Source organism: Bos indicus x Bos taurus, chromosome 12 (genome assembly GCF_003369695.1).
Source record: "Bos indicus x Bos taurus breed Angus x Brahman F1 hybrid chromosome 12, Bos_hybrid_MaternalHap_v2.0, whole genome shotgun sequence".
Taxonomy (NCBI): domain Eukaryota; kingdom Metazoa; phylum Chordata; class Mammalia; order Artiodactyla; family Bovidae; genus Bos; species Bos indicus x Bos taurus.
This window is the reverse complement of record NC_040087.1, coordinates 9,197,562-9,220,019: the sequence shown is the minus strand read 5'-3', so window position 1 is coordinate 9,220,019 and position 22,458 is coordinate 9,197,562.

Here is a 22,458-nt window from a genome sequence, read left to right as displayed (position 1 = left end):
GCCCAGCTGGCGTAAAAATGTCTGTCTTTGCTGAATGCATTAAACATGATGATATTTGGCCCTCTGACCCACTTTGTCCTTTAAACCATCTCACACATCCAATCTGATGCCTGAGGGCTCTCAAGATTCATTATGACATCTTCTACTTGGGCATCCTACTTATTTACAGCATGCTTTCAGCACATCCAGATAAAATAGGCAAATGCTTCACTCCAGAACCACTTCTCATAATTTAACTTCACCTTTATGCCCCCTTGTCTATACTCCGTAGAGGTCTATTTTTTATTCCCATTTGACCTCTCTCCTGCCTGTGGGTCTCTGAGTCAACTGCGTAGCCTGGCCCTGCTGCCACCATTCTAGTTGTAAAAATTCACACATCTGTTAGTCAGTCTCTCTCTGTTGGCCTTTTGCGAAAGAAGTACTTTGTGGAAAGTGGGTTTTCTAATAGACATGTGCCAAGTTTTTTTTAAGAGTTAACGAAATGTATCCTAATTGCCTTTCCTCAGCAAGTCATATGCTGCTCTATTTCTAAAGTTTACTGAAAGATGAAATAAAAGACTCACTTCTAATGTATACAGCACATTATAAAAGTTAGAACTCAGAAATAATCTATGCTTCATTTCAACTGATTATGATTTAACCCATTTAGAGGTAAGCAAACATTCTTACGGGCTTCCCCAGTGGCCCAGTGTTAAAGAATTTGCCTGCAAAGCAAGAGAGGCAGGTTCAATCCCTGGGTGGAGAAGATCCCCTGGAGAAGGCAATGGCAACCCTCTCCAGTATTCTTGCCTGGAGAATCCCATGGACAAAGGAGCCTGGTGGGCTACAATCCATGGGGTCACAAAGAGTCAAAAATGACTGAAGTGACTGAGCACACATGTAGGCACAGAGATTCTTACATCTGTTCTATGATAAGGAATACAGAGGCATCATTTCCATTTTATTAAGGAGGTGGTTGAGTGGTTTGTCCATAACTGCATAATTAGCAAATTATGGAGTAAAAATGAGAAGCTAGCTGTTCTGACTCCTGATCAAAAAATCTGTCACATAGCAAGGGTAAAATGAGCCCAGGTGCTACACAATTGGCTGCCATTCTTTCTTCTACATCCTGCTAAAACTACACGGGGATTGGGAAAGACAAGCAACTTTGAGATACACACCATACCCACCCCCAAATATCACTATATCATTGCCCTTGTCCCAAATGTAGGTCTTAACAAGGTAAAAGGTAATTATTTTCTCTCAGATTTTGTACATAAATAAGAGTTGACTAGCTATTAACACAAAGAAGGAAAGAATATTCCAGGCAGAAGTAACAGTGCTAATGTACCACTAGGACAGGCATTATGAAAAAACATGCTTATCTTTCCAAATCCAAAATTCATAAACAGAGTAGGATTCTGCCTTAAAGTGGAAACTCAAAGGCTAACTTCTGAAAATTCACATGGCATGGTATTATAGGCACAGAGGGATTTGTTCTGTGATTCCTCTAAAGAATTACTGGAAATGTGAAGAGCTGGAGCATAGATAACTCATTCTCAAGTGTTGCTGTTGGTATTTGTCTATGTGCACACGTGTATGCTCAGTCGCGTCCAACTCTTTTGCGACCCCATGGACCGTAGCCTGTCAGGCTTCTCTATCCATGGGATTTTCCAGGCAAGAAAACTAGAGTAGGCTGCCATTTCCTTCTCCAGGGGATCTTTCCAACCCAGGGATCAAACCTGCATCTCTTGTGCTTCCTGCATTGGCAGACAAATTCTTTACCAATGCACCATCTGGGAAGTCTTTTGCCTAGGAAACATCAAAACAACTCATTCATTTTAGAATATACTAAGGCTCCCAATTTTAAGGGGCTTTATAAATAATGAAGTTTGCACAAATAATGTCACCAGATCCTTACCATAATCCGACAAGAGAGCTTACTCTTATTTACTTTGAGGTTTGCACAAGAAGGACTTGAAATTTTGAGACAGCAAGTGATTTGCTTAAGATCCCATACTTAATTTATCCCAGAACTGAACTGGAGCTGAGAAAATAAATATTTGGACCCCCCTGTCCAGAGTTCTGAAAAACAAACCAGTTTGGGAACATTTCTTGGATGTAAATTTCTTGGGAGGTAAAAGATAAAAGATAATCAGAGAAAGAAGCCAGCTATGGCAGAACTGTAAAAAGGTCACTGTTTTCACTCACCCAAGGTTGTTTACTTTCACGCATATTAGCATTTGAGAGTGCTCATCTGTTGCTGTTTCTGGTGGCACCTCCGTTTCTCCCTCTGGATATGAGATCACACCATACTGCTCCTTCAAAGCCTGGGACCTCCCGCCACTTGCCTCAACCTGATTTCCCCCCCTCTGAATGCTGCCCGCTGACTGGGACATTTATTTCTGCCGCACAAAAAGGTTCCTCTTCATTGCTCTTTTTGGATCTTAATTCTTTGTACTGTCTGAGAGGTACAGGTGACCACACATCCTGTTTTGTCTGAGAAAATCAGGAACAAAGTCTGGTGTCCAATTTATCTTCATTGGAGGACAGTCGAGCCAATCAAAGACTGCAGCAGTCTCAACCAATGAGAATCCTCTATACTTGGCCTCCTCGCTCCTCCAATGGACTCTTTGGTTATTAGGTCTCTTCTAAACTCTTTCTGGAGAAGGCAATGGCGCTCCACTCCAGTACTCTTTCCTGGAAAATCCCATGGATGGAGGAGCCTAGTAGGCTGCAGTCCATGGGGTCGCTAAGAGTTGGACACGACTGAGCGACTTCACTTTCACTTTTCACTTCCATGCATTGGAGAAGGAAATGGCAACCCACTCCAGTGTTCTTGCCTGGAGAATCCTAGGGACGGGGGAGCCTGGTGGGCTGCCGTCTATGGGCTCGCACAGAGTCGGACACGACTGAAGTGACTTAGCAGTAGCAAACTCCTTCCACTTTTTGTATAAAAGCAAGCACCCCTTCCTTGTTCTTTGGATTTGTCTATAGTCAAGGCTATGGTTTTTCCTGTGGTCACGTATGGATGTGAGAGTTGGACTGTGAAGAAGGCTGAGCGCCGAGGAATTGATGCTTTTGAACTGTGGTGTTGGAGAAGACTCTTGAGAGTCCCTTGGACTGGTCCATTCTGAAGGAGATCAGCCCTGGGATTTCTTTGGAAGGAATGATGCTAAAGCTGAAACTCCAGTACTTTGACCACCTCATGTGAAGAGTTGACTTGTTGGAAAAGACTCTGATGCTGGGAGGGATTGGGGGCAGGAGGAGAAGGGGATGACAGAGGATGAGATGGCTGGATGGCATCACTGACTAGATTGTCGTGAGTCTGAGTGAACTCAGGCAGTTGGTGATGGACAGGGAGGCTTGGCATGCTGCGATACATGGGGTCGCAAAGAGTCGGACACGACTGAGCGACTGAACTGAACTGAACTGATGGTCCGCCATAGTTTGTATATCCAAGTTGCAGTTCCTCTGGCTGGCTGTTTGTGAATAAGCTGATTTTAACTGGTTGAAAAAAAACAAAAAAATCTGGTGTCCTGACAAAGGAAAAAATGGTTCCTCCTTTCATTTTCACACATGTCACAGCTTGTCAAAAATACATAGGGTCTCCCTACACCAGAAGAGAGATATATCACATTATTTTCTAGCCAATGCTCTTTCAGAAGCATACAAGTGAGTTAGATAGATGTATTTTAAGAAAGAAAATTTAAAAAAAATCTACATGCAACTTCAACACAAGATTTTTAAGCTACCATAAAAGATATTAATAATGTTTTCCTAGTTATATTTAGAAAAGAACTTTTAAAAATAGAACAGCTCTCACTTTTTCAAATAAAGTCCATTCTCAGTTGAAACCCTTTGTTTTTGCTTGGCTTCTGAGAAATAGCACTCTACTAGTTCTCCATTTACTTTACTTAATGAACATTCTTAATTTTCTTTGCTGTCTTATTTCTATGAAAATATTGGATTGGGTGCCATATGAAGCAGTCTTTAAAGGAATTTCTTTCTTTTCTTTTTTCTCTGACTACATGAACTCTTAACAGGGTTTCATTCAGTCCTGTGGTTTTATACCAACTCTATGCAAATAACTCCTCTGAATTTCAAATGTTTAGACTCAGTTGTTTACAATATCTCAGTTTTCATTCATACATTTATGTATGTATTCTCTCATACAGCAAACATTTTTTTTCAACTGTAATAATTGCCAGGCACTACTTTATGTGATATCACAATGAGTAGGACAGAGTCCTTGCATCCTGTGGAGCTTCCATTCTGGGGAGCCGAAATGGGTCTCAGAATATGTTCTAAACCAGAGCCCTTGGTTCCCCAAACACATCCCCCATACATGCACATTCATCTATGCATGCACAGACCTGCACATAAAAAACCTGTGTTGCCCAGAGTCTCTTACTTCAAATAAGAGCTCCTTAAATGACCTAGTCGCGCAGTACAAGAATGTTGGAGTTATTCTCAACTTTTTCTTTTCTTATACTCCAAATTCTAGCAGCTTTACACTTAAAATCTATTCTGAATTTCAGCTCTTCTCTTAACAGTCATCTCTGCAGCTCTAGACCAAGCCACCACCAAGGGGTTAGAGTTTTCCAGTAGCCTCTTTATTATGTTCTTTGCTTCAGTGACATTTTCTACAATTTATTCTCCACAGAGCAGTTGTAATTATCTTATTAACATGAACCAAATCCTTTCACTACTTAGATCTCTCCAGTGGTGAAGGATGTTAGTCACTCAGCCATGTCCAACTCTTTGCAACCCCATGGACTGTAGCCCACCAGGCTTCTGTGTCCATAGGGTTATCCAGGCCAGTATACTGGAGTGGGTAGTCATTCCCTTCTCTAGGAGATCTTCCCAACCCAGGGACTGAACTCAGGTCTCCTGAATTGCAAGTAAATTCTTCACCATCTGAGCCACCAGGGAAACCCAGATCTTTCCAATAATTTTTCCTAAAACCTAGCATAGAAGGCAATAACCTTCCCATGCCTAGAGTACTCAGGGTGATGTGGCCATGCGTGCCATAACCTCTCTTACTCCTCAGGCTTTTGTTCACTTTTCTCCAGCTACACTGCTCCCTTGCTGTTCCTTGAACTTATCAACCCTATTCTCACTCTGTAGCCAATAGTTATCCCTTCTTGACCTAAAATACTCATCCCCCAGATACGTGCATAATTCATGACAAGGTTACTGCAGATGTTACCTCTACAGAGAAGCCTACACTTATTACCTGGCCTAAATCAGCTCCTCACCCTCCCACCCCCATTCTAAAGAATCCTGTTTAACATTTGTTTCTAAACTACAATTAATATTATATTGTATTATATTATATTATATATTTGCACTGATTTTCCAACACTCCACTAGCATGTTGCCACCATATAAAGGAAACCCTCATGTTCCCTGCTTTATTTCAAGCCCTAGGAAAGTATAGATCATGCAGTAAGAATGTTACCTAAGATCTGATGAATGAATAGATGAGTTAATTCAAGCAAGCTTAATGATCTCTGCCTTACAGGACTTTACATAAAGGGGGCATGACATGAAATAAAAACCAAGTTTGATGACAGGCAAACATAAACATGAACAACTTCAGGATATCTTTCAAAGATTTCTCTCTTGTCTTAAACTATAGAGAGGAACAGTTGTGTGGTATGGAGGCTGTATCAGTTTACACTGCGATTGCACATTTTACGACCTGAAGGAGTTATTTGACCTTTACCTTAATTTCTCCAAAATGTTACCTACCTCACAGGGACTTGATGAGAACTGCATGACATAATACACATGAAATGCTTAGAACAGTGCCTGGTACAATGCAAATGAGTATTTATTTCTTTTATTCTCTCATTTTGAAAAGTAATTCCTTATGCTGTTTAGCAAGTGATAGACCAGAGTTTATGCTACATCCTTCTGCCCCTCCACTGATCCTGAGAGACACTTGTTGGATCAGGCAGAATGTTTTGATGGTGGATAACATCATCAACTTAAAAGCCATGAAATTGTTTTATGTGTGAATAACGTGTGGGGACTGCTCTAATCCTCTGGATGTTGGGCCTGGTGGGTGTAGTTTTAATCCTGAGTAGTCCGCAATCCTCTGGGTCTCAATGGAAATGAGAGAGTGCTAAGTGCTAGGTTTACTAAGTGTTCAGTGAACCCCTGATGAATCAAATTAGATTAGTCATAGGTTTTTTCTGCCTCCAGATACACAAACAGATGCAAAGAGACTCACCGTATGAGATTTGGGGCTTTATTCTCTTATGAATCTCTTTCTATCCTCTTCGTAATTTCCCCCTCACCTTTAAGCTTTGGAGGCCTGAAACTGCCAATTCAGCTGCTTGGGAGCAGGTGGATGAGTGAAGATTTTATAGAACATGTGGATAATGGGATTTTTATTGGGGGGATGTTTAGATTTGTCTACAAGAGGGATTGCTGCTGCTTTTCCTACAGCTGTTCCTCTTCGCCATTTAACTTTAGACACCTCAGGAGGAAGCAGTAGGGAATAATAACAAATCATTGCATTCTTTGCATCTCAGACAGCAAGACTGTATAACAGACTAACTGAACTCCACCTTCTCCCATCCCATCTGGGGGAAAATATAAAGAAGCCTGATGAAATCAGATGAAGATTTTAATCACATAAGAGATGTAATTTTGTGTCAGAATTTCCACAGCCTTGGATCATTGTTCGGAATTAAGCCATCATTTATTTCTGTTGTTAATATAGCAATAACACTAATGGTAAGAGTGCAAAATAAAGAGAGCAAACGGAGACTTTAAATAGTACGCTGATCCCAAAGCCAGAACTGGAGGAGGCTGTGTTGCATCTTCCTAGTTACCTTCTTCCACGGGGGGAAGGGACACCAAAAAGAAGACAATGTACCTTTCACTCCATTCATTTCCCACATGAAGGTCAGAGGACAGTGGCAGCTCCAGGAAGGAGCACTTTAGAGAAAGTGACAGAGATTTTTAGGCCTCCATTTTTACCCTGCAAGGTGTCAAGATCCCAAACTGTTTTCTCTCAAAAATAGGGAGCTAAAACCTCACAATGGAAAAAGTGAAAGTGTTAGTTACTCAATTGTGTCCAACTCTTCCCTTCAGTTATGTCCAACTCTTTGTGACCCCATGGACTATAGCCCACCAGCCTCCTCTGTCCATGGGATTTCCCAGGCAAGAATACTGGAGTGGGTAGCCATTCCCTTCTCCAGGGGAACTTCTCCACCAAGGGATTGAACCCAGGTCTCTTGCATTGCAGGCAGATTCTTTACCATCTGAGCCACCAGGGAAGCCCAACACTGGCTGACTGAAGAGTCATGCAGGTTAGGTTTGGTTTTCCAGACCAAGAGCTCCTCACAGAACAGAAGTATGTTTTTGGTTTTATTGTAAATTTATTTTCTAAACATCCTCAGTAATGGTTGAATGAAGAAAAGTCCCGGCCCCTGCCTTGACTTTACCTCCTGTGTGATCTTGAAGTCTGTTCACTCTTTCCCACGTCCATGACATGATCTTCGTTCAGGCCACCATCATCTCTCACCTGGATTACTCCCCCAGCTTTTTAATTGGGAACTAACCCTTCAGCTATAGCCCCATGCTCTTGCCTAAATCCCTGTTCTTTTTATTATTATTATTATTGTACTGCAAACAAAATTACATTTTCTGAAATGAAAATTTTATCCAGGACAATTCCCCACTTAGAACTGTCCAGTGGTTTTTTTATCTTTCTTGATTTTAAAGTCCAGGTTTTAGTTTGTGTATTTGGTTTGCAATACTGAACATAATTCAGGTAAATCAATGGCATTATCTCCTCCAATCACTATCTTCATATTCTGTAATCCAGCAATACTTTGGGGCATTGATTTTAGGACATATTTTTTCACCTTTTAACATCCCCAACTCAGTCAGTGATATCATAGCAGCGTTTTCCTTTTCATATTAGTGGCTTCCCTGGTGGTTCAGCAGTAAAGAATCTGTAAAGAATGCAGGTTTAAAGCTCAACATTCAGAAAACAAAGATCATGGCATCTGGTCCCAACACTTCATGGCAAATAGATGGAGAAACAGTGGAAACAGTCAGAATTTATCCTTTTGGGCTCCAAAATCACTGCAGATGGTGACTGCAGCCACGAAATAAAAAGACACTTACTCCTTGGAAGAAAAGTTATGACCAACCTAGATAGCATATTAAAAAGCAGAGACTTTACTTTGCCAACAAAGGTCCATCTAGTTAAGTCTATGTTTTTTCCAGTGGTCATGTATGGATGTGAGAATTGGACTATAAGGAAAGCTGAGTGCCAAAGAATTGATGCTTTTGAACTGTGGTGTTGGAGAAGACTCTTGAGAGTCCCCTGGACTGCAAGGAGATCCAACCAGTCCATCCTAAAGGAAATCAGTCCTGAATGTTCATTGGAAGGACTGATGCTAAAGCTGAAACCCCAATACTTTGGCCACCTAATGTGAAGAGTTGACTCATTGGAAAAGTCCCTGATGCTGAGAAAGATTGAAGGTGGGAGGAGAAGGGGACGACAGAGGATCAGATGGTTGGATGGCATCACTGACTCAGTGGACATGAGTTTGAGTAAACTCCGGGAGTTTACTGAAAGACTGAGCGACTGAACTGAACTGAAAGAATGCAGGAGATGCAGGAGACACGGGTTTGATGCCTGGATTGGGAAGATTCCCTGGAGTAGGGCATGGCAACACGCTCTAGTATTCTTGCCTGGAAAATCCCATGGGCAGAGGAGCCTGGCAGGTACAGTCCATAAGGTTGCAAAGGACACAACTGCAGTGACTGAGCATGGCACACACACAACATTATAGTTCATTTTATGTTTAATATCAACATAAAATTAAAAGACAAAATAATATTTCAATTCTGGTCATTGACATGTTTAGCCAATCTTCCAGAATATTTACTTGGTTAATATTTTTGTAGAGGAATGTCCCTTGGTTTCTATTGTCTCAGGTTCCTAGAGCATATTTATCTCTTAACAGTGTTTTTGAGTCAGTGTTGTATAAGACAAAAAATATATTTATGCCCCCAAAGCTCAATGAAATATTTTTTTAACAAAATAACTTGCAATACAGTTCTTCAGTTCCAATTCAAATACAACTGCTAGAATGCCAAAGTCACTTTCATACGAACTGAAAAGTGTGCCAAATGTCACAAAGAGTACATGCTCCTTGGAGACTGCTGCCAGGGAGAGATATGCCCAGTGTCTCCTCAATGTGAACAATTTAAGGGCATCAAATGTTGGTCCTGACTGTGTTTCCACAGTTGTTTTTCTATGTAGCCCTTATGCTTGGGTAGATATTGTGATAGACTCAAAGGACGTCATGGAGAAGTGAGGAGATTGAAAAAGTTGATAAAAAGAGAAGAGGTGACTGCATATTCAAAGTATGCTAAGGTAATAGAGAAGAGAGAGAGAAGTCGCTCAGTCGTGTCCGACTCTTTGAGACCCCATGGGCTGTAGCCTACCAGGCTCCTCTGTCCATGGGATTTTCCAGGCAATAGTCTTGGAGTGGATTGCCATTTCCTTTGAAATCATGTTATTTGGTGATTAGAAAACTTTCACCTTTTTACACTTTTCTGTGACACAATCACATCACTATGTCTTAGTTACGGTTTAGGAAATTGCCTGAGAATTTTGGGTTGAGATGTGCAGTAGACTTCATCATCCTGTTGAAGTCGTATAGATTGTGCCTCTACCATCACATGTGGACACAGACAAGTGACTTGCTTTGGCCAATGAGACAGTGATAGATACATGTCAAGCAGAGTTCTAAAATAGGCCTGTGTATTATTCATACTTTGGAAAAGGAAACAGCACCCCACTCCAGTATTCTTGCCTGGAAAATTCCATGGACAGAGGAGCCTGGTGGACTATAGTCCTTGGGGTTGCAAAGAGTTGAACACAACTGAACACGTAGACATGATTAATTATATTTTAAAAATATTTCTGAATATTATGATATTTTAGCATCTTAAATTCCCTTCTGGCTAGGGAGAGACTGCCCTTCCATGGACTAGCCAGTTCTTAGAGAGAGGAAAGGCTTCAAGCCTGGAGCTTCCTTTGATATGCAAAGGAACAAGCTCAGAGCCGGCCTGCCTCTTCTCTCTGGCCCAGGCACTTTGGAGGCAAAATTCCTCTCCATTAACCCCACAAATGGACCACTCTTATAGTTTTGAGCCAGTCAGAATATTCAGATTAGCCAATTCTACACTGTTTACCCTGCCCTAGCCACGGTTTCCCCTTCTTCCTGCTTCCCGAGCCTCTTCCAGCTCCTCCATGGGGCTCTGCATGGCCTGCTGCATGTTCTTTCTTTCTAGAGCCTGTGGTATAACAAGAGGGCTCCCTGCTGAGATGGTAAAGAATCTGCCTGCAATGTGGGAGACCCAGGTTCAATCCCTCTGTCAGGAAGATCTCCTGGGGAAGGAAATGGCAAACAACTCCAGTATTCTGGCCTGAGTGAAATAATAAACTTTCATTTTCCTGAGCCTCTTCTCTGTCCCCTTGCGAGGCCACCCCTTACTGACCATCATAGAACGGAGCGCCTTTGTTGAGTTGTTGACCTTGGTCTCTCTGGCCACTGTCTTTTTTCATGAGAAGGTCATGCTTCCTGGAGAGCTGGTGGTCTCCAAAACATGAGAGACGTGGAGCAGGCTGGGTTTACCCTGCAAACTGAATCAAATCCTGTCTGTTTCAGCCAAGGCTAACCAAACCCCAGTCTATACACACACATGTGTAAGCAAGAAATAAATGCTTATTTTTGTAAGCCAAGGAATACAGGGAAGGAGTGCCATGCAGAAATGTTGTGGAAAGCAACTGATTGCTATCATGCATCATTGATAATAGAAAAGAGGTTGTTGGTTAGAGATTTTGTTCAGAGTAGCTGATTTTTGGAAAGAGTTGTTGATGTTAAGAAAAAGATAGACCAAATTATGACATATGCTTGGTATCAGCTTGAAAGACTTAACCTTTGTTTGCATGTTTTTGTCCTGGGCTAACAACAGACTGGTTCCAAATAGGAAAAGGAGTATGTCAAGGCTGCTTATTTAACTTACATGCAGAGTACATCATGAGAAATGCTGGGCTGGAAGAAGCACAAGCTGGAATCAAGATTGCTGGGAGAAATATCAATAACCTCAGATATACAGATGACACCACCCTTATGGCAGAAAGTGAAGAGGAACTAAAGAGCCTCTTGATGAAAGTGAAAGAGGAGAGTGAGAAAGTTGGCTTAAAGCTCAACATTCAGAAAACGAAGATCATGGCATCTGGTCCCATCACTTCATGGGAAATAGATGGGGAAACAGTGGAAACAGTGTCCGACTTTATTTTTTGGGGCTCCAAAATCACTGCCGATGGTAATTACAGCCATGAAATTAAAAGACGCTTACTCCTTGGAAGGTGACTGCAGCCATGAAATTAAAAGACGCTTACTCCTTGGAAGGAAAGTTATGACTAACCTAGATAGCATATTACTTTGCCAACAAAAGTCCATCTAGTCAAGGCTAGGTTTTTCCTGTGGTCATGTATGGATGTGAGAGTTGGACTGTGAAGACGGCTGAGCGCCGAAGAATAGATGCTTTTGAACTGTGGTGTGGGAGAAGACTCTTGAGAGTCCCTTGGACTGCAAGGATATCCAGCCCCTCCATTCTGAAGGAGATCAGCCCTGGGATTTCTTTGGAGGGAATGATGCTGAAGCTGAAACTCCAGTACTGTGGCCACCTCATGGGAAGAGTTGACTCATTGGAAAAGACTCTGATGCTGGGAGGGATTGGGGGCAGGAGGAGAAGGGGACGACAGAGGATGAGATGGCTGGATGGCATCACTGACTCAATGGACATGAGTCTGGGTGAACTCCGGGAGTTGTTGATGGACAGGGAAGCCTGGTGTGCTGTGATTCATGGGGTTGCGAAGAGTTGGACACGACTGATCGACTGAACTGAACTGACTGAACTGAACTACTCCTTGGAAGGAAAGTTATGACCAACCTAGATAGCATATTCAACAGCAGAGACATTACTTTGCCAACAAAGGTCCATCTAGTCAAGGCTATGGTTTTTCCACTGGTCATGTATGGATGTGAGAGTTGGACTGTGAGGAAAGCTGAGCGCCGAAGAATTGATGCTTTTGAACTGTGGTGTTGGAGAAGACTCTTGAGAGTCCCTTGGACTGCAAGGAAATCCAACCAGTCCATTCTAAAGGAGATCAGTCTTGGATGTTCATTGGAAGGACTGATGATAAAGCTGAAACTCCAATACTTTGCCCACCTCATGCAAAGAGTTCACTCATTGGAAAAGACGCTGATGCTGGGAGGGATTGGGGGCAGGAGGAAAAGGGGATGACACAGGATGAGATGGCTGGATGGCATCACCAACTTGATGGACATGAGTTTGAGTGAACTCCGGGAGTTGGTGAGGGACAGGGAGGCCTGGCGTGCTGCGATTCATGGGGTTGCAAAGAGTCGGACATGACTGAGTGACTGAACTGAACTGAACTGAACTGAAGGGCCCTTTGCCTGGTCTTCCATGGCTCCCTGACTTCTCCTATATTAGAGCATGTGTGCACTATGCAAGCTCAGTCATGTCTGACTCTTTGTGACCCTATGGGCTGTAACTTGCCAGACTCCTCTCTCCATGGCATTTTCTAGGCAAGAATACTGGAGTGGGTTGCCATTTCCTACTCTAGATCCTCCCAGTCAGGAATGGAACCCAAGTCTCCTGTGTCTCCTGCATTGGCGGTGGGTTCTTTACCACTGTTCCACCAGGGAAGTCTGGTGTACAAAGACTTACAGAACGTTTGCTGAATTCAATATCTCAGCTCTTTCTCTAGACAGAATGTGACTTTGAGCAAGATACTTATACTTTCAGAATCTTTATTTTTTGCAAATGAGAGATTTGGCTTAAATTATCTCTAAAATTCTATTTCTATAATATATGTTCATATGCTAAATTAAAAAAATCATATATTTAATCATAAAGTTTATATAAATGTTTGTAAACTTTCATCAGGAGTGATAAAACATGAAATAGGATCTCTTTAAAAGATTATAGTCTGCTTTATTTAATAATATTTTATTCTTATGTTAATTTTTATGAATAAATCTTATTTTTGTATCATTAAGATCTCTTTCTATGCAAATTTTTGTACCTTAACTTTTTATTTAAGATTACATCATGTTCTAATATTTAAGCAGAATGCTTAGTTCATTGATTTTCAATTAAAAAATAATTATAGCTTTTAAATTTATGGATTTTCCCATTCATTGTAGCTTTGGCTGTACCCCATTAATCTTGGGCATAGTCTTTTCTATTTCATTTTTTATGAACTTGTTCATCTATTCATTTATTAACTTAACAGACTATACTCACACTAAGTAATGGGCTCAGCACTGTTTCAAGCCCTGGAATTCCACTCAAGTACCAGACAGATAAATGTTCTGTCTTTAAAATGACACAATTTCTAGTATCTGTGTCCTTGAGAATGAAATACAGCTTGAACAACAACAAATAGGCCTCACCTGCCTATGTGTAAGCAATCTTTTCCCCCTTCTTTTAAATTCTCAAACCAAATTTGCCTGAACTCCCAGAACTATGCCTCTATATAATAAAGAAGTTTTCTTAGGTTCTTATCGCACAGGTTCTAATGAACAGGTATCAGATTATTTTCAGGGACCTGGACTTGAAGCCATTTACTGCTGTGATCACTTGGCCTCTCAAAGCAATTTATGTTATCACCAGAACACTTAACACTGGAGTTTAAGAAAATGGTCACTTAGTGGTGTTTTGTCCAAGAACAATGGAAAGATCCTTTCCATTCTCTATATCTGTGTAACTGGAGAACTCTCTCAAACTACTTTCACAAAAGTAAATGTAAGTCTCAATTTGAGGAATGAGTACCTGCAACTTTAAAATGGCAGTTGTCTTCAAACTTTTCTGATTATATAAATACATTAAATCTTAGAGAAGATAGGCAAAGCTCCATGCTGTGATAATTTAGATTTCTTTTTTGAATCATGTTACTCTGGAATTTAGGTTTTATGTTTTTTTAACTGTGTGTTTTGTTTGTTTCATTTTAAAAACATATTTCACTGTGGAAAGCAAAGGTCTGGTATATGGGTAATTATTGTTAGTGTTCTATAGATACTCAGAAATTTTTAGATTGAGTAAAATGAAAAATCATTTATCATGATGTAGACAGTATACCTTGGAAAGCTAGATCATCAATTTCCCAGGCTTCCTTGCAGCCAGAGGTGACCCTCTCATTTGCTAAGCGGTGTGTGTTAAAACCTTTATGTTTGAAAATTATTTTCTGGTGGCTCAGCTGGTAAAGAATGCACCTGTCAATGTAGGAGACACAAGAGATGCAGGTTCAATTCCTGGGTTGGGAGAATCCCTTGGAGAAGGTAATGGTAACCTGCTCCAGTCTTCTTGCCTGGGAAATTCCGTGGACAGAGAAGCTTGGCAGACTATTGTCTGTGAGATTGCAAAGAGTCAGACATGACTGAGCGTGCGTGCACACCTTAACAACTATCGATGTACTAACCTTTACTCTTTGCCATTCTCTTCGTCTAGAACTGGAATATGACTAAAAGCACAGCTGCCAAATTGTGACCATTAAGAGAGACAGAAAGCTGAAAATACAGGAAAGAAAGAAAAACTGGGTTCCTTAAAGTCATAAGTGAGTTACCAGACTAGGATTAACCTGACACCTTCTAGACTTCCTTTATGTAAGAAAAAATAAATCTGTATTATTGTTACAGGAAGGGGGATAGCTTCTAGAGCTGGAGAATGGGCTCTTTTCTAACACTTGGAAATGAACTGTCAGAAGAGAAGCATGCACTGACAAAGCAAGAGACTTTGTTGGGAAGGGGAGCCCAGGCGAAGAGCAGCAGTGGAAGAGGATGTAGGGGAACTGCTCTGCCATGTAGCTCTCAGTCTCGGGTAATCGGTTAGGTCTTCTGGCCAGTCGTTCTGACTCAGGGTCCGGTGCCTGCATATCACTCAGCCAAGATGGATTCCAGCGAGAAGGATTCTGGGAGGCTACCAGGACATACAGACTGACATCCCCTCTCTCTTTTTGGCCTTTTCTTTCTTGTTCCAGTTGGTGAGAGCTTGTTAGTTCTGCATTCCTTACCAGGACCTCTTGTTGTAAGATGACTCATGCAAGTGATTACTGTACTGCCTGGCCAGGGTGGGCGGTTTTGGTTAGTGGTTTCTCTAATATTATCACTTAAAACAAAACAAAACAAAAAACAAATAATAATATTGTTCAAGTAATCTCTAAGCTTATGTCTTGTACATCTGATCTTGTAGGAACTGAGAGATTCTGTAAATAACTCTTCATAATTTTTATCATATTTTAATCTATATTTTGATGTCATAACATTCAGAACATATTTATGATTTTTATATCTATAGTGTGGAGCATACTTATAGTGATATAAAGTGACTCCCTTCACTTACTAGTTAATTGTGCCTTAGAATTATGTTATCTCAGTTATTTATCAAAAAATATCAATTACATGCTGTTGTAATCAAGGCTTACTTTATTAAGAATTCTTCACAGAAGTACCAGAATGAAATTTTAAAAACACATTTGACATTAATTTACTGTTTAGTTGGAATTGTTAATGTTTTCCCATTAAACATGGAATAAAATCCCAACTCTTGACAATTGCTTTCAGTACCTTGTACTGGCTTAAAAGTCAGCATTAAAAAAACTAAGATCATGGCATCTGATCCCATCACTTCATGGCAAATAGATGGTGAGACAGTTGAAACAGTGACAGACTTTATTTTCTTGGGCTCCAAAATTACCACAGATGGTCACTGCAGCCATGAAATTAAAAGACACTTGCTGTTTTGTAGAAAAGCTACAAAAAACCTAGACAGCATGTTAAAAGGCAGAGATATACTTCAGCGACCAAGGTCCATATAGTCAAAGCTATCGTTTTTCCAGTAATCATGTATGGATGTGAGAGCTGGACAATAAAGAAGGCTGAGTGCTAAAGAATTGATGCTTTTGAACTGTGGTGTTGGAGAAGACTCTTGAGAGTCCCTTGGACTGCAGGAGATCCAACCAGTCCATCCTAAAGGACATAAATTCTGAATATTCATTGGAAGGACTGATGAAGCTGAAACTCCAATACTTTGGCCACCTGATGTGAAGAGATGACTCATTAGAAAAGACCCTGATGCTGGGAAAGATTGAGGGTGGGAGGAGAAGGGGATGACAGAGGATGAGATGGTTGGATGGCATCACTGACTAAATGGATGTGAGTTTGAGCAAGCTGCGGGAGATGGTGAAGGACAGGGAAACCTGGTGTGCTTCAGTCCATGGGGTCACAAAGAGTCAGATACGACTGAGTGACTGAACAACAAATCTAGTCCTTGCTAGGCCATGTGACTTTGTCCTCTACCGCTCTCTCAAAACTCACTGGCCTCTTTGAATATTGCATTGATAATACCATCTTTCGTGATAACTGAATATCATCATCAGTGACTTTTTGCACTTGCTGATACCCTTGAATAAGTTGTTTTCCCCTGATTCTTTCCATCTCTACCACCATATTTTATCTTACAAGTTCCTATCAGTTATTTTGCCAGCAAAAATCTAATTCAAATGGCTTGAATTTGTTGCATCATGTGATTCAAGAAGTTGAGATGTAGATCAGGCTTCACATCTGATTTGAACCAGCCACCCATGCTTCTGAGATGCTCTGAGATTTAATAGCCCTGCGTATCTCAGGCTGGTAGTGAAATAGCTGAAATAGTTACTGTTCTAAATTCTGTGCATGTCAAAGAGTAAAAGGAAAATGAAATGTGTACACAATCTCTTCTTAATTATCGAGGAACGCTGCTAAAAACTCTTTAGCATTTTATTGGCCTCCTGATGTACTCACTGGGATCAGGCTACCTTGGACCAGCTAGACACTTTCAAGGAGGCGAGGTGGTTCAACACTTGTGTGAGGAAATGGGGAAATGTGAACCAAACTGAGTTATTGTGAGGAAGGATGGGAGAGCAGAGTGGATCCTGGAAACACCATATTACAAATCTACCTCCTAAGTGTCAGGGAGGAAGAAATTTTCCTTTTCCTTTCTAGATTCTTCTGGCTAGACTAAGAATTAAGCTGACCTGAGACAGATTAACTAAATAAAATCAAACAAAGTTTAATTACATGTATACATGGAAGAGATCCAGAAAAACTAAATAATTCACCAAAATGACTAAAATATTCATGTTAAGCACTATCTTCAGCTAAAAACTGAAGAGAAGGCTGGGGATAGAAGTTTGAGTCTTCAAATGGGAGGAAGGAATTGGCATGGAGACAGAAAAGCAAATGCTTGGTATATAGATGTTTCTTGGGCCAGCAGAGACAGTGAAAAGGCATAGAGAAATATTTTAAAAGATAGCTTTTGCTAGATTCCTCCCTGTCAACCGTACCTAGTCTGTACTATTGTTATAAATGGTAGAAATCTACAAAGAACATAAATGAATTGAATAGACACTTTAAAATTTACTTTAGGGAATTTCCTAGTCGTTCAGTGGTTAAGACTCGGCACTTTCACTGCTGTGGAAAAGGGTTCAATCCCTGGTCAGGGAACTAAGATCCCATAAGTTGCATGGTGTGGCAAAAAAAAAAAAAAAAAAAAACTAAACTAAATTTACTTTAAAATTCTTTCAGTTTAACAATGTATTTGAATTTTTTTTTTTGCTATTTTTTTGTAAATTAATTAATTTATTTTAATTGGAGGCAAATTCCTTTGCAATATTGTAGTGGTTTTTGCCATACATTCCCATCAATCAGCCAAACGCTGGACGAAGTAATTTAGGGAAATTGATCTAGTAGCAAGTGCGGTTGGTGGTAGTGACAGGTGTAGATGCTCCGGAACCAGAGACCAAGTATCATTTGTTCTAGTTTGGCCCTTGACTGAATCGTCTTAGTTCTCTGATCTTCGGCCTTTATTGCTTGGGCCAAAAATTTCCTTTGCTCCTTTTGTAACAACTTATGGGAAAACCCAAAAGAACTTTTTGGCCATCCCAACACATCTGCATTTAACAGTGGAGTCTCAATACATACATGTTGAATTAATGTTTGATATATTTATTTAAAAATTGAAAGAAATGGATTAGATGCTCTCTGGTATCTTCTAGGTTTTCACTCATATGACAAAGATTCACTGAGTGTCTATCAGATCACACAAAGCTACAATGATTGAAAATAGTTTTCAATTTCAAATAAATAATATTGAGAATATTAGCAATTTACGTGTGGTGTATAATTGTGTAAATTCCTTCCATAGTGTAAACTAGACACACAAAAGTTTATATTTACAAATGAATGATAGGTCTCAGAAGTAGGCCTCTGGAAAAGGTACAGAAGTATGTCTTGGTAAGAAAATCAGTATCAAATACAGAGCTACACTATTCTTTTCAAGATGCATTTCCCCAAATGTAAAATGTGTAAATAAATGTACATACGCTTCCTAAAGTTTAGAGTTTGGGTCTAATAGTAGCTATTTTGAAAAACTCTGTTCCCTTGGATGTAACACATTTTTGTGCTGAACTGTAGCATCCTTATTATTAGTTGAAATAGAAGTTGTTAAAGTACCCTTCATAATTTATCTGGTTCGAGGGGAAACGAAATAACAATGGATGATGAATAAATATCATATTCTTCCTTTGTTAGCAGCTGTGTCCTTACTTACTGAGTTTCAAGCTGTGTAGAAGAAAAAGAGACAATTGTGACATGACACCCACAAGTACCTATTATATTATCCTTGGTATTGAACTAAAGATAACCAAAAAATTCCATTTTTATCAGGCACCCAGGGTGCACAATAAAATATTCATTTACCTTACACTGCATACGAAGCTGTTTCTTTCGACACTTTCTTTCTTATATAGAATTGCAGTTATGTGGTTCCCAGTACATTAACCACCAATGTAATTATTGTCCTCCTTGTACACAACCATCTAAATTAAAAACGTTAAATGAAATGTTCTTATAAATACTGTATTTCTTTATAGAACTATTATCTACATTTTCTCAAAACACTGTGCTCAATTGGTCCATTGGAATTAGTGTTTTGTTCTCACAATAATGTGGATAAGCCTAAGGCTTCATCCAGAAGGAAATAAATCTTAATGGCTTCAAATTTAATGAAACAGACAGGAGTTCACTGGGACTAGTGTCTCAGAATGGCATCCTCCTATATCCCTCTCACTTTTCTTTTGCAAAATTTTTTGTACTTATTTCTCTGAAGCCCTTTCAGCCATGATCCTTTAAGAGAACTGGGCTCTTTAAAACATCTTTGTGCAGTTAGCATCTTCTCTGAGATATAGGAAAGAGCAACTCTGGTATATTTGCCTGGAAAATTACACGGATGGAGGAGCTGGTGGGCTACAGTCCATGGGGCCGTAAGGAGTCAGACATGACTGAGCAACTGAGCACACATGCACTGAAATGCAGGCAGTTAGCAAGATTGCCAGTGCTCAGGAAATATCTGCTAAAAAGGCTGAACCATTTACCTTGGTTTCCAAATTTGTATGCACAGTTAAATCCTCTGGGAACCTTATGAAGCATTCCAAATCTTAGGACACTCCACAAATCAATTAAGCCACAATCTCAGTGGATAAACCCAAATCATTATTGTTTTTTGAAGCTCTCTAGGTGAGTCCAGGAAAAGGCAATGGCACCCCACTCCAGTACTCTTGCCTGGAAAATCCCATGGACAGAGGAGCCTGGTAGGCTGCAGTCCATGGGGTCGCTGAGGGTTGGACAGGACTGAGCGACTTCACTTTCACTTTTCACTTTCATGCATTGGAGAAGGAAATGGCAACCCACTCCAGTGTTCTTGCCTGGAGAATCCCAGGGACGGGGGAGCCTGGTGGGCTGCCATCTATGGGGTCACACAGAGTCGGACACGACTGAAGTGACAGCAGCAGCAGGTGAATCCAAGTTTGGGAGCAATCAGGTCTTCAGTTAGGACTCAAAAATGTTTTAAAATACTATGCATGCATCTTTCAACAGACACTTAGGTTGTCCCCATACCTGACAGATGAATGAAGACAATTATTTATCATATATAATGGAATATTATAAAACCCTAAAAAGGAAGGAAATGCTGGCATTTGTGACTACATGGATGAAACTGGAGGGTGTTATTCTAAGTAAAAGAAGCCAGATAGACAAAGATAAATACTTCACGGTATCACTTACATGCAAAAGGTTAAAAAAAAAAAATGAGTCAAACTTACAGAAATAGAAATAGAAAAGCAGTTTCCAGGGGCCTGGAGTGTGGAAGAAACAGGAGAGGTCAGTAAAAGGTAGAAACTTTCAGTTATAAGATGAATAAGGTCTAAAGACATAATATGATGATTGCATGCATTCCATCACTCAGTCTTTCCAACTCTTTTGTGACCCCATGGACCACAGTCCTCCAGATTCCTCTGTCCATGGGATTCTCCAGGCAAGAATACTGGAGTGAGTTGCCATTTCCTCCTCCAGGGAACCTTCCTGGCCCAGGGATCAAACTCGAGTCTCAAGTCTCCTTCATTGGCAAGCAGATTCTTAACCTCTGAGCCACCTGGGGAGCCCAACGTGATGATGATCAGAACTTCAATAGAGTAGAATTTAAATGCACTCACCAAAAAAAAAAAAAAAAAAAGATTAAAATATGTGAGTTGATGGATGATGTGTCAATTAACCAATTAACTTGATGGGGGAAAACTTTTATAATGTGTAGGTACATCAAATCATCACATGGTACATATTAAATATATTATGTTGATTGTTAAATATGTCTGTTGATTATCCTCAATAAAACTGGAAACAAGAGAGAGAAAGAAGAAAAGAAAGACATGAAGGAAGAAAGAAAAGAAAGGAAATATAAAAAGGAAAGAAAAGAAAGAAATATTATAGAGTCAAATGGTCCAAAGTTGAATTTTTTTCAGTTTTTAAGAGGAAAAATTTAGAGATAATATGACTTTGTTACTTTAAAATCAGTTATTTTCTTATTAGATTAAAGGTGATATTTAAGTGCATTTGAATCTTCCATGATTGTTTAGCAATAGCCACCAGACTATACAGGTAGCCATTTGGGCATGAATTCTGAAAGTAACAAGGTGTAAACACTGCATAACAGCTTAGCAGGTATTTGTGTGTGCATTAGTCGCTCACTTGTGTCTAACTCTCTGGTGACCCCATGGACCACAGCCTGCCAGGCTCCTCTGTCCATTTTGTTCTCCAGGCAAGAATACTGGAGTGGGTTGCAATTTCCTGTTCCAGGGGCTCTTCCCAACTAAGGGATTGAACGGGTAGTAAAAATCATATTGGAAACATTTGTTCTGTGCTATGCTAAGTTGCTTCAACTCATCTGTGATTCTGTGCTAACCCTATAGACAGCACCATGCCAGGCTCCTCTGTCCATGTGATTCTTCAGACAAGAATACTATAGTGGGTTGCTGATATAAAGTCATACTCAGGCTCATCCAAAATAAAGGGAAATTGATACTAAGAATTTACATAGGAAGTTGTGTATTTTAATAAAAGCAAAGATGGAAAGAAAGCATGAAATTGTGTTTTGTTATATGAATCCGTGATTTAGTAAGATAGGAATAAATTGCACACGAAGAGATGTATCATGTTGTACAGGCATTTTGGGATTTAGAAAGAGCTACACTGATTTTTTTGAATTCCCTGTATGATTGAGTTACTATGCAGAGCAAAGTCTACTGAAAAATATATTATGTGGTTTATAGTCAATAGATTTTCTAATTATATTTATGACACTGGACACACTTCTAGATAATTTGATTCAAAGTCAAACCTGAGATAGTAGGTTAAGCACATTATAACCCATCTATTGGTGTCAACAATGCTGAGAGTCTGCTGTACTTGGCATTTTTACCTTACATTTTCCTGGTTTATTACATTCTTTCAACATTGTTTTACCAAAAAAAAAAAAATAATAATTTAGTGGGTATAGTTATCTAATGGATAATGTGCATTATATAGTTACTGTTTTGAATATTATCAGACAAAAAATCCAGAATAGGTTTAGTGCTATGACATTAAAAAAAAATAGATAAATATATAAATGTTAAATGAATTTAGGAAATCTAAAAGTTTTTAAGTGAAAAGAAGTTTTTTTTATCAACAAATGAATGGATAATGAAGCTGTGGTACATATATACAATGGAATACTACTCATTGACAGAAAGGAACGCATTTGAATCAGTTCTAATCAGGTGGACGAAACTAGAGCCTATTATACAGAGTGAAATAAGTCAGAAAGTGAAATGTAAATATTGTATGAAAGTGAAAGTCACTCAGTCATGTCTGACTCTTTGCAACCCCATGGATTATACAGTCCCTGGAATTCTCCAGGCCAGAATACTGGAGCGGGTAGCCTTTGCCTTCTCCAGGGGATCTTCTCAACCAAGGGATCGAATCTGGGTCT